General features: G+C 36.4%; 1 pseudogene; it reads right to left on the bottom strand.

The window, feature by feature from the left end:
• Nucleotides 1-14,126, bottom strand: part of LOC100254981 (ABC transporter C family member 12-like) — a 132,640-nt pseudogene that overhangs the window by 48,370 nt on the left and 70,144 nt on the right.

Genomic DNA, 14,126 nt, shown 5'->3' with positions numbered 1-14,126 from the left:
GAAAGCCGTATACAGAATTTTACAGTACCTTAAAAAGAGCCTGGGTAGAGGACTCTACTTCAAGAAAACCTCAAGTAGGGAAGTTGAGGTATTCACAGATGCTGATTGGGCAGGATCCTTGACAGATTGGAGGTCAACTATTGGGTATTGTTCCTATGTGTGGGGAAACTTGGTGACTTGGAGAAGCAAGAAGCAGTGCAGAGGCATAATTCAGGGCAATGGCTCATGGGATATGTGAAGGAATGTGGCTCCAAAGAATACTCAAGGAACTTGGAATTATATCAAACTCCACTATGACAGTTTTGTGTGATAACAAGGCTACCATAAGTATTGCAAAGAATCTAGTTCAACACGACAGAACCAAGCACGTGGAGATAGATCGTCACTTCATCAAGGAGAAACTTGAAGGGGGAACAATCAGACTTATGTATATTCCTTCAAATCGTCAAACAGCAGACATTCTGACAAAGGCACTTCCAAAGGCCACCTACGAAAACATGAAAAGCAAGTTAGGAATGCTAGACATCTACTACCCAACTTGAAGGAGAGTGTGGAAATATGGGATTATGATTTGTAATTAAGTGTCAAGATTAGAGGGATTGTGTTAGGATACTTTCTATTTTTATGGATGAGAGAATCTTTCCTAATTAGTTATTGTTTCCTTAGAGATAGTGATTGTGCATATTATATGGCTTAGATTAGGAATCCCACTTGTATATATATAGGTCACTTTGTATTCAGTTTTGACACAGAAAAAAGAAGAATATTTTCTTCAATAAAAAATCTAATTTTCCTTTTCCTATTGATTATAGTGATGTAAGGGGTCTTTCTTGAGTTACTTTAAGGGAATTCAAGCGATTTGTCACATTTGTTGATGACTATACCCATGTCACTTGGATTTATCTTTTAAAGATAAATATGAGTTTGTTTCTAGTTTCAACCTTCAAATTCATCAATCAAATAATAGGGGACAATTGATTAATCAAGTACTTGAGGCTTATTTCCTTGAACTTGGAATAATTCATTGGACATATTGTGCCATTACTCCTCAACAATCTAGAGTGGTAGAGAGAAAGAATTAACACTTGTTGGAAGTTGCCCATGACTTGAAATTCTCTAGGAATGTTCCAAAGCACTTTTAAGAAGATGAAATTCTAACTACTACATACCTCATAAACTGAATGCCCTCAAAGTTCTTAGCTTTTGCTACACCCATTGATACCTTAAAGAGTTTTTTTCCCCACAAACAAATCTCTTTGGATCCATTCCTCTTTGTGTCTTCAATTGTGTTGTATTTTTTTTTTTTAATCAGAATCTAACTGTTCATTGATGACTTGGATACAAGCAAAGTTGAGAAATCCTTCTAAAATGCAATAGACAATCAAAAGACAGAACCTAACAAGAATAGAAAAATATCTATTTTGAACAAGTATAAGACAAGAACATATATAAAATATACAACAATGTACAACTCAAGGCATAAAAAATATTCCCACAAAAGAAACTATTTGCTTGGCTTTGCATTTAGCTAAATGATCAGTGATCTTGCTTGTTGAACAAGGAGACCCAAAGAAGGAACAATTTAATATGTTGGCCAAATCTAGGATTTGATGGAGCCACTTATTGTATTGCCATAGACCACTCTCCAACTTAGACATCTATGAGACCACTATAGCATAATCTCCCTTCACCAAAAAATTTGAAAGATCTAAAGCCTTGGTTTGCAATAAGCCCTCCAAAAGAGCTAAGATCTTTGCTTCAATAGCCAAACCTACCCCTACTAATTTAGAGAAAGGTCTTAACACTATATCATTGTAATCCATAATCACACTTCCAATTCCCAACTAGCTTGGTTTACCTAGAGCACAACCATCAAAGTTTAACTTAATTGAGCCTAATGGAATGGAGTCCATATTGAGAGCATCTTACAACCTAAAGAAAACCAAATTCCAATTAAGTTGTAGAATATTCAATGGAGTGCCTTAAAAAATTAAAAAGCAAGAAACCTAGAAGGATAGATAGAAACTATATTAGATCCTAAATAAAGTCTAAGGTCTTCCATTTATTCCAAAAATTCATTGTGTTCCTTTCACCCCAAACCATTGATAACAATGCAAGGCTTGCCACATGCCAAAGTATCCATCCTCTTGGAGTATCCCTAAATCCTCTATAAGAGAAAAATGACATATCTATCACTCTCTTTTAGGGGAAGGGGGTGAGAACCTTATCTATCCCAACAATGCCAAATAGCTAAAGTCATTGGCAATATATAAAATAATAATCATAATTAATTAATTCCCCGCCTCTTAGACACATAACCAATAATCAAGGCTAAGCACTATGTAATTCCCCCTCAACTATAGCAAAATCATGGGTGATGACTTTCTTATTAGCCACAAATCATGCAAAGGCCTAAATCATAGATGGAACTTTGGAAGCTCCAACAGAAGTTGGCAAGGAAAGGGGGGCCTTGAAATTAAGGGCTTAGAAAGAGTTGAAAAGAAAGACTTCATAAAAAATAAGCTTAAGAAATTCAATAATTGAACTCTCTCATCTAGGAAGGAAGATGATTAGCACACAAAGGTGAGAGATGACATGAGAAGTTCAAGCTCCTCAATTTTCAGATTAGTAATTTTTTTTAATGAGAACTAAAGTTCCAAACCAAAAAAGAAGAATAATCAACAATAGATGAAATAAAGGAGGCTCTCACTCTCACAATTCTAAAAAGGTTGGGACATTGAGGGCAAAGTGGTTGGTCTCCTCACCATAAATCTTCCCAAAAGCAGCCCTTTGTGCCATTAACAAAAAAAAAAAAAAAAATGGGTATGATTAGAAATTCAAAGAAAACTTGTGAAATGCCTTTCTAAGGTTAGCGACGTGACCAAATTACCTTGTTAATGTCTCAACAATTGGAATGTGACCCATAGATACTCAAGATGACCCTATACTATAAAGTGTAGTTCTCCCTTGAGAACCTCCATAGTCACTTCCCTAAGAGGCTTTATTTCTCAAAGAAATCTTTCTTGAACCTAAACCCTCTTCTATTTTAGGGTTACACACTTGATCCCATCTAATGAGGTGGTTCCTCTTTCCTTATCCTATTCTAGATCAAATAAAAAATAAAAAATAAAAAATCTCTTCATAATTTCTCAATTTTAAGTCCTACTTTGGAAAGGATTTTATACATTTATAAGAAATCAAAAGGGAAAGAAAGATAAGCAAAACTGAACTAGGGTTTTTCTACCATCTAAGGACCAAAATGATTTCTTCCAAATATCCAATTTATAGGAAATCCTATTAAGAATTGGTTCTATAGTGAAGTAGCTTTAAGGTTCCCAACCAAGGAGAGACCTAAGTACAAAAGGGTCAATTTAAGGCTACACACCTTAGCATGGTAGCCAACTTGTGACTCATGTTGATACCTAAAGGTCACTTTTCTCTAGGTAAATTTCAAGACCTGAAATGCATCCAAAAAACCAACAAAATGAGCATATGGCTTTGAAAATCTTCTATTCTAGGTTTTATAAAATGTATGGTGTCAGAACAAACTATGAATGGCAAACCCTAATTTTACTTCAACCCACCGAAAGACCTTCCAAGATTCCATGCTCCTCAACTCTCACCAAGAACATACACAAAACATCAACTACAACGCTAAACAAGAAAGGTGAGAATGGATCTCCTTGTCTTAACCCTCTAGAAACCTTAGCTCACCCTTTGGCACAACCATTCACTAAGATAGAAAAACCAATCAAAGACATGCAACCCTTAATCCAATGCCTTCAACTTGAGTTGAAATCTTTTCTTTCTAAAGCATAGTCTAAAAAATCCTAATTTCTCAACATCAATATTGAAAACCACACTTTATCACCTAAGTGCCCTTTTGCATCCACTACTTCATTTGCCACTAAGACAACATCTAAAATTTGTCTCCTTTCAACAAATACTCCTTTGGTTGTGTTGTATTTGTGCATATTCATTCATAAGGTAGGTTTAAACTCAATGTCATAGCTTTTAAGTGTCTTTTCCTATGATACTCTATAACTCAAAAGCAATACAAATGTTACCATTCCCCTACAAAAAGGAAATTCATGTCTTTAGATGTTTTTTTTGTAAAGATCAAGCCTATTTCTCCTATACTGACCTTTATGAGGAAAACAATTACAAAAAGGATCAAACTTGGATAGTTCCCGTTCTTGTCATTATACATGAGAATAAGACTCAAGTTGAAAAAAATGAGAGTAAGAACGCAGAATCAAATAAGGAAATTGACAATAGTATTAGTGCCCCTCCTTTTCGATAACCTAGATAGCAAGAAAGGAGTTTTGAATTGTAAGTGTACTCTAGAAGTGAGCAAGATAAATTTGAAGCACCTATTGGTAATAAGACGAAAAAACCTCTCTTTCTCGTTATCAATCATCCTATGTGAAATTAGATGAGTCTCCATCTATACTTTCTAATCTAAAATTTGATACTATCTTGATATTCCTATTGCCATTAGGAAAGGGGGAAGGATTTGCACTAAGCATTCTATTTCTAATTTCATCCTTTTACACAATTTAAATCATACTTATAAATCCTTCACCACCAATTTGTTCTTAGAAATTATTCCTAGGAATATACAAGAGACTATGTAGATCCTAAACAAAAGGAAGCAATTGTAGAGGAGATGTGAGCGTTGTACAAAATAACACTTAGGAAGTAGCAAAATTGGAAAAAGGGAAGAAAACTATTGGTTGTAAGTGGGTGTTTACTATAAAATACAAGTCAAATGGCTCTATTGAAAGGTATAAGGCAAGGCTTGTGCCTAAGTTACATGCAAACTTATATTGTAGATTCCTAACAAATTTCTGCACTAGTTGCAAAGATGAACAAAATAAAAGTTTTTTTTGTTTTTTTTTTTGTTTTTTTGTTTTATTTATTTATTTATTTTTATCTATAACAATATACCTTGATTGGCCGTTATAACAATTTGATGTAAAAAAATTTATTTCATATGAAATTTCTAAAGAAGAAACTTATATGGATTTTATTCTTGGTTTTGAAGATACCATGCAAAGAGGAAAGGTTGGTAAATTGAAAAAATATTTTCATGGGTTCAAAAAGTGAAATCATATTTTGTCTACCTAGTTCTCATCTCAGAAGAAAATCATTGCACTCATGGTCTATCATCTATGTAGATGAAATTATAATCATGGGGATGATCCAACTAAAAATGAAGGCACTAAAGGATCTTTTCGCCAAACAGTTTGAAATTAAGGACTTGGGTTTTTTAAGTTATTTCCACGGAATTGAAGTTACAAGATCAAGGAAGGACATAATTGTTTCGCAAAAAATAAAATAAAATAAAATATGTTTTGAACTTGATTAGGGGGATAAGAATGATAGAATGCAACCCGATTGATACTCCAATTGACCAGAATTAAAACTTGGAGCTATAACTGAAGGAATTCCTATTTAGAAAGGATGATATCAATGGTCAGATTGAAAGTTGATTTATGTGTCACATACATGACCAAATATAGCTTATGTAATAAGTGTGGTTAGATAATTCATGCACTCACCCTTGAATGTGATGTGGAAACAATACAAAGATTTCCAAGGTATCTAAAGGTGGTCTTAGTAATGGTTTAGCATAATCATTTGAGAGTCGAGACCTTTATTGACATAGATTATGCTAGCAACCATAGATCAACATCTGATTATTATACATTTATGGGAGGTAATTTGGTGACTTAGAGAAGCAAACAACAGTTAATAGTGACTAAATTTTGCATAGAAGCTGAATTTAGAGCCTAGGCTTAAGGAATATGTTTTATGTGGCTAAGGAATCTTTAAAGAACTACAAGTGAATATTAAAGAGCCTATGAGGCTATATTGTGATAATAAGATAGTCATCAACATTACTCATGTACCATAATAAGTCAAAATACATAGAAGTTAATAGACATTTTATCAAGAAAAATATAGACTCTGGGTAGATTTACAAACCATTCATTTCACCTAAGGAGCAATTGTAGATATTTTTACTAAAGGTCTCACAAGCCTTATGTTTAGAAGTATCGCTAGCAAGATGGATTTAGCAAAACATCTTTGAACTAGCTTGAGGAAAAGTGTTTGAATATTACAACCTAATTTAGGGGATTATTGCAGTTTACTATACCGTAGAATGTTGAAGCTTAATTTAAGGGTTTATTATAGCTCGATTTAAGGACTTATTATAACTTGATTTATGGGATAATTCCAGATTAATTTAAGAGATTTTTTTTTTTAAATGCATCAATGCTATCTGGTAATGTTTTTAAAAATGGTTCACCAAAAACAAATTTTTTAAAAACAATTTTAAAAAATAATTTCTTAATTGTTTTAAGGAACAAAATTTTGTTTAGGAACTCAAATATGAAAAATAGTTTTTCGGTTTATTCTCCATAAGGGTAATGTACACTTACATACAATGCAAAAATTCTCAAAAAACACTACAAAAAAAAATGATATTTAAGAAAGGATCATATCTTGTATTACCCTAGTAATAAAGAATCAAACCAATCCTAGTAGAGACATGAGGAGATAAATGATGCTATTACAAACAACAACTAATTAGTTACAAAAGCAAGCTACATATCTCGAAGAAATATCACAAATAACATAATGCATTAACAACACATAAGATGAGATAAATAGACAACCTGAGTTATTAAAGTAGGAAGCATGTATAAAGGGTATCGTAGCATAGCAAAGAGAGAAAGTGATGTAAATGCCCTTGCAGGTGTCAGATCTCCACCAAGCAAAGTGAACGACCCAAATGAAGTGACCGTCACAATAATTGGGATGCTGTTTAGTATGAAAGTGTTGCACTGCGAATGGGGAAACAAGTCAGGAAATAATAAGTTAGAATGACATAACTCATAATAAATATAAACGTACAACTTTATAGGTTCAGAACACTGTCAGTGTAATAGGTAGCTTATAGTTAGTGTGTGTGTGTGTGTACATATATTATTATGCCATCTTACATCATGCCTCATGCACAACCTTCTTTGGACTCACATATGGGTTCACTAAATAGAGGAAATAAACAAGTGGTGAGGTTTAAACTCATGATTTCCTGTAGAACAAAGCTTTGATACTATGTTAGACTACCAATTTGAAATAAAAGCTTTAGCTATTAAGTAATAGTTGACCAAGAATATATATTGTTGATGATCTAATTGAAAATAATGGAACATTAATTCCTTGATTTCATGATTGCATAATTGTATACTTTCCAGTTTTATTTTCTTGATTTATAGGGTAAAGGATTTTTAGGAACTAGTCAACATCCTAATTTTGTGTAACCTAGTTTCCTATTTTTTCAGTAGTGTACATTATAAATACTGTATCATTTTGTCAAAAATGGATGAACAAAAAATCATTATTTTCCACATATATCAAGCTAATTTAGGCTACAGCCCTCTAAATATATATATATATATATAAAGTAGCTCATTTATACAGGTTACGAACTGAACAAACCACATATCACATTGCATATAACTCTAACTCAATATAGAGTTATTCCAATTGACAATTCTGTTTCCATTCATGCGCTGTCCATATCTTTTATAGATAATGTCAGTTATTCATGTTCACAGTCTTCCTCTGGTGCATAGGCTTTCGTTTCAAGCTGCCAAACAAGAATGTGCAAGCGCAATTGAGGCAAACACTTATCACAAAATTGCCAGAGGTTATAACTGCATCCAACTCACCTCTCTCATGACCCTGATTCAGCAGGACCATTCTGAATAATAGGCCTTTTCGTATCAGATGTATGAAACTAGACAACTGTGTGTTTGTATGCCTAAGCAACAAGGAACTGGATCATGATAACGTGTATTCCAGCACTTTTTTATGAGTGAATTAGATACAGTGATACTAAAAAGGCTTAGAACTGCACACACAATTAGGTCATCAGGTGCATGTTTAGCTAAGCAACCAATTTATGGGGTGGACAAGACACACAAACATTAATGATATGGGTCATGGAAACTTACACATCCCCATGTGCATGTTATATGAATCTAGACCAATATGCATGTGTAGGTTGTGCAAAGCAGAGGAACCAGATCATGGTAACAAGTGCAACACCACTTTTGTAGATCAGAGGCAATGTTATAAAATCTCTTGAAATGGTATAAGCAACTACATTTTTTGTGCATATACCTAGCTGTATTTGCAATTGATGAGGATAAACCACAAAGAGCTAAAAGTAATTTTAGGGCATGTATTTTTTATTGTAAATTGTCCCTCATTTTCATCTTCACTCCATTAGAAAATGCTAAAAAGGGAGGGAATATAGTTGTTGGCTATTATGCCAAGTGTCTGACGTGGTAGTTAGTAAAAATGCAAAATTCCAATTCAATGGCAGTAAATAACACACCTGAAAATGATCATGATGAAATTCAATGTTTATTTAAAAAAAAAAAAAAAACAATAGTCATTCTTAATTGAGGTAGAAGATAAGATAATTTCTGAGACTATATTTTGTTCCCTACAGCTGATAGCATTTGTGCTTTATGAAACCAAGAAAGTTCATCAGTCCGCATGCTTTGAACTCTAGATTGGAAACTCTTTTCCCATGCATAACATCTGAAACATTTTCAACGGAAAGAGTCAGAGATATCTCTGTTAACGGTTAAAAATTTCTCCGAAGTATAAGAACAAAAATCCTCACAACTGAAACATACTTCACAGCATCCATTGCAGCCAAAATTTCATTCATGAGGCTGACTCTCTTGTCAGTTCGTTGCAATCCTTCCTTAGACAGTTTCTTCATTTTGCTAATGACAAATGTCTGTTCTAACAAAATAATTTAACATGCATGAGGGAGTAAAATTATACAAGAGATCAGTTGAGGAGAAAAAACCATATATTTCATCATAGAATTCAAATAAAACAATAAATGATGATATCCAGACATCTCAATTTTTCCTAAATCCATTCCCTCACTTTTGAATCAGATAGGTAGTTTCCAAAGCATTAGAATGAGAGGAAAACTTTTTGAGGTAATGCTAGGCATTACATATGATCCTTGACTGATAAAAATAATGGAAAAAGATTTCATATGACAGGTCAAAATGTAGTAGCTTTGGGCTAAAATTAACATAGATATACTTACCACAAATATAGAGATATTAAATGAAAAAAGATAGGGCATAATTACATGCAATCTATCCCAAAACAAATTCAACCCCAATCAAGGAATGGCAGGAATTAGATTGCATACCTGTATGGGAAGCATAAGAAGTAGCAATATTGAACCAAGAAGGGAAGCGGCCCCTAATTGCTGGTAGAGAAGAACCATAGAGATGATGATAAGAAATGGAGCAGACCATAAATCATGTAGCGCTTTGCATATTTCCTGGGCAAAATAAAGGAAGTATTAGCTATAAGTTCATTCTAGCCCGTCAAGAAATATGAGAACAAAATTACAAATTATGATGACATTTACTTCAAAAACAAAGCCAAAAATACATCAAATAGAATGACCAAAAGTTTACACATTATTGTTTTATAATAGCTCAACTTCTCTCCAGTTTCTGCTAATTGAACTTGAATTAAGTATTTGTGTGGAAGTTAAACAATAAACAAGGTTAAAAAAATATAATGAAAATAAAGAACAAAGGGTGTTCATTGTTTTAAACATTAAGACCATGGTCTTGATAGTGATTGCCCTAGCATGAAAGCAAAAAGGAAGGTCAAGAAAATGAATGCAACAAGGAGTGTAGCAAATCTAAATTGGATGTGTCTGATAGCTCATCACAGAGATGCAACAATAAATTACACAACATTTAATTTAGTGCAGCTTGTGGCAAGCTGTATAAAAAAATCCCAAAGCTGAAAGTTTCAAACTCTCTAGCCTTGAAGGTGTTGCCTTGAAGGTAGAAGTTAATGAGTCATCAGCTCTAATGATTCAGCTAAAATCTAATAAGGCAGACTTCTCAAATATTAAGCTTTTAGAAAGAAAAAATCTCTTGATAGATTTAGGTCAACTTGAAAGAAACTATACAATTCAAAACTGGGTCAGTTCAATGTCCAATGGCACCAAAGAAGAAAAAGGAACTCTTCAAATTAGACAAGCTAGTGGTATCAGATGCATTTAAGATTATATCAATAAGCTTATCACTTTGAGAGTCTCTATAAATCATGTTCATTCTTGAAAAGGGACAGCTCATTGTAAAACTGCTAGCTTCTAGAGGTGATACTTCACTTCAGAAATAAGTGTCATGTGCTTCTATGAGATATCAAGGAAAGTGAAAGTGTGAAAGATCTGTCTAGGTCAGCCAAGAGAATCTCCAAGAGCAAATCGAGCCATTGTTTTAAAAGTCCAGATATTTGAGTTCAAATACTGCTACGTTTAACCAGTTCAAGGACTCTGAACAGGATCTAAGCACTTATAAGAAACAAGAAAATCTACAAGAAGAAGATATTGGAATATGTCAAAAGGAGTTTGTTTAGGATGGCCTCTATCCAAGGTGATACATTGGAGATGGAATGCACGTAGAAGAAGATTTTTTTGGGTTAGGACAGATCTAAAATGATAGAGGTCCATACTGCCTTTAAAGCCCATGAATCGAAAATTTTGTATGGTGATAATGGTTGTTTTAGGCATATGTAAGGTTACAAGTCCTTATTCCCATTATGACACCAGCCTTTGTTCTGGATGCTTTAGGTGCTTTCGTAACTTCCACTATCAGATTTTTTTGGGGATGGCAGTTTATCTAATTTATTAGCTAGTTGTCACGGACTTAGTTGTTTCCTAAGCTCGTGCGGCACTTAGACAAGTCAAGACCCTTGATCTTGCTAAGTCAGCTGTTGAGAGAGAGAGAAAGAAGAAAAACCTTAATTCTCATTCCTCTATTTACTTACAATTGAGAAATATATATATACAAGTCTAGGAGTCCTAACTACCATACATGTGACCTATATTAACAAGGAAAGATTATATACTATAAATACATTATATTCAACACTCCCCCTCAAGCTGGAACATATACGTCATATGCACCAAACTTGTTACAAATATATTTAATCCTAGGACCTCTGAGAGATTTAGTGAAGATGTCTGCTAGTTGATCATTTGAATTAACAAAACTTGTAGCAACACATCCTGATGTGATCTTCTCTCTAATGAAATGACAGTCAACTTCAATATGCTTGGTCCTTTCATGAAAGACTGGATTGGATGCAATATGTAATGCGGCCTGGTTATCACAGATGAGTTTCATCTGTTCATCCTTTCCAAATCTCAACTCTCGAAGAAGATGTCTCAACCATATGAGTTTACATGTTGCCAAAGCCATAGCTCGATACTCGGCTTCAGCGCTAGATCTGGCCACTACATCTTGTTTCTTACTCTTCCAAGATATTAGATTACCTCCAATAAAAACATAGTACCCTGAAGTGGAACGTCTATCTGTGAGTGAGCCAGCCCAATCTGCATCTGTGTAACCAACAACCTGAGTATGACCTCTGTTCTCGTACAACACACCTTGGCTTGGTGTACTTTTGATATATCGAAGAATGCGGATTACGACATCCCAATGGCTATCACATGGTGACTGTAGGAATTGACTAACAACACTCATAGGAAAAGAAATGTCAGGACGAGTAATGGTGAGATAGTTCAATTTACCTACGAGCCGTCGATATCTCCCGGGGTCTCCTAAAGGCTCCCCCTGTCCTGATACAAGTTTGACATTCGGATCAATTCTAGAATACCCTACACAATTCTATGTACAACCCTATGTACAAGAAATCTCTAAAATTCTCTAAAAAGCCTTGGACTCCTCTCATGCCTTCCACCATAGTGTAGAGATGTGTGGACATCTCTAGAACCTTCCACACTCTTCCCTCCAATGGCTTAGTGTAGATGGCTCCAAGAGTCTCCAGAAGCTTCTTGGGCTCTATATAAACCCATGAGGAGGCTCATTTGAAGCATCTTATGACACTCTCCCCCACCTATGCCGTCGACGTCCTCGTCGTTGCCTCTTTTTGAAACCTCTCGATGTGTTTCTAGAACCTTCTCAAGGCATCCGCATGTTCCCAACTTACCTGCCTCCTAGGTAGTCCTTTCCATCAGACTAGATACTCTATCACAGGAGGGACCCCTTGTCTCCTGGTGACCCGTTCATCCAGGATATTTTTCACCTTCTTTTCTCGTGAGGCCTTGGATGGATGCAGATCCCTGCACTTTCGATGCTTGGAGTGCTGCTTCCTCTTACCCATCAAGTTCACCTTTCCCTTGGTGACCTTGTCGATGTATGTGTGGGCTACCTCAGCTCGCTCCTCTTTTGCCTACTTTACTTGCCACCCTACTAGTAAGGAGGTCTTAGGCGTACTAGGATTTGGGTTGAATTGGAGGGCACCTAGTAGCTGCATTGAGCCCATATGTGCTTCATCCTCCTATTCCCTCTCCTCGATCATGGCATTGAGCGTCTTCCTCTTTGGACAATCCCGTGCCCAATGTGGACTATCATATAGGAAGCATTTGATTTTAGGCGTAAACTCCTTCCTTTTCGCCTTACTTCTTCTTTCTCGGACGTTAAGTGTCTTGCTTGATCCCATTCTAGAAGCATTGTGGTCCCTTAAGACCTCGTCTCCCCCACCCGTGGCGTGGCTATCCTCCAAAGACTCAACTTTGGATGAGTCTCCCCTCTTGTAATCCGTTAAAGACTCCTACTACCATAGTAGTGGCTAAGTCTTGAACGCCTTGGTGCCTTAATTCCTGCTCGGCCCACCCTTGCAGGTTATCCATGAAGTTGAATAGCAACTCCTCCTCAGTCATGTTAGGAATCTCAAACATGAGTGAAGAGAATTCCTTGACATAGTCACGTATCGAGCCTGTGTGCTTGAGACGCCTCATGTTTTTCCTAGCCAGGTAAGCCACATCATCGGGGTAGAACTGCCTCTTAATCTCCCTCTTGAAGTCCTCCCATGTCTCTATGGTGCAAATGCCTTTCTCCATATCGGCAAACCTCCGACGCCACCACAGAGTAGTTGTGTCAGTAAGTTAGAGGGTTGCAATTCTTACCTTAGTCGCCTCATCAGTCAATGCGATAGCCTCGAAGTATCGCTCCATATGCCATAAGAAGTTATCCAACTCCTTGGCATCCCGCTTGCCACTAAACCCATGTGGCTTCGGCACCTTCACCCTAGATGCCTCCTGTGTGGCCATGACCCGTGCCAACACAGCAGCCTTGTAGATGGCCAACTCCTGCTTAACTTCCTGGTCTCGAGACTCCATTCGAGTGGCCAAGGCCTCTATCCTTGACTCCATGCTAGCAAGCATGCTCAAGACCTTTCCTTGAAAGGACACAAACTCCTCGTGCGACACTGGCTGGACCTGTGAGATCAGCACCCTTTCATGAAGGTCTTGGATTTGCTCCCTTAGAAGCTCTAAGCCCTTCTCCATGCCTTACTCGATCAAGTCCACCCCTTCTCGGGTGTTTGCCATGGCTAACTCCACCTTGGCTAGCCTTGCCTCCATGTTGGCTATGGCATCACGAGACTTATCCTTCCTGCCTCTGCCTCGTGCAATAGGCTCAGTCTCCTTCCCATGGGTTTGTTCACTAGTTTCATCCACATTGGAGTCTGACATACTTCCTTTACTATGCCCGCTTCGTAGTCGCGCTCCGATACCACTTGTCACATACTTAGTCGTTTCCTAAGCTTGTGTGGCACTTAGACAAGTCAAGACCCTTGATCTTGCTAAGTCAGCCTTACTTGCTAGGTTAAGACGCTTACGACTCGGAAGCTTTGAAAGGCGTAGTAGGCAACTCTTTAAAGAATGGAAGCTCTATTGCTTTCAAAAGAAGCTTTACAATGCTTGGAAGCTCACTTGCTTGGTTAGGAAGTGATTTGGGTGGTGCCTTGGCCAAATGAGGCTCTCACCTATTTATAGGCACCAATGGAACTCTCTAGAACCTTGGAGGGTTCCTTACAAATTAAGAAGATTCTAGAATACCCTACACAATTCTATGTACAATCCTATGTACAAGAAATCTCTAGAATTCTCTAAAAAGCCTTGGACTCCTCTCATGCCTTCCACCATAGTGTAGAGATGTGTGGACATCTCTAGAACCTTCCAC

The sequence above is a fragment of the Vitis vinifera genome, chromosome 10 (assembly GCF_030704535.1).
Source record: "Vitis vinifera cultivar Pinot Noir 40024 chromosome 10, ASM3070453v1".
NCBI classification, from domain to species: Eukaryota; Viridiplantae; Streptophyta; class Magnoliopsida; order Vitales; family Vitaceae; genus Vitis; species Vitis vinifera.
This window is presented reverse-complemented; position numbering and strand designations above follow the sequence as displayed.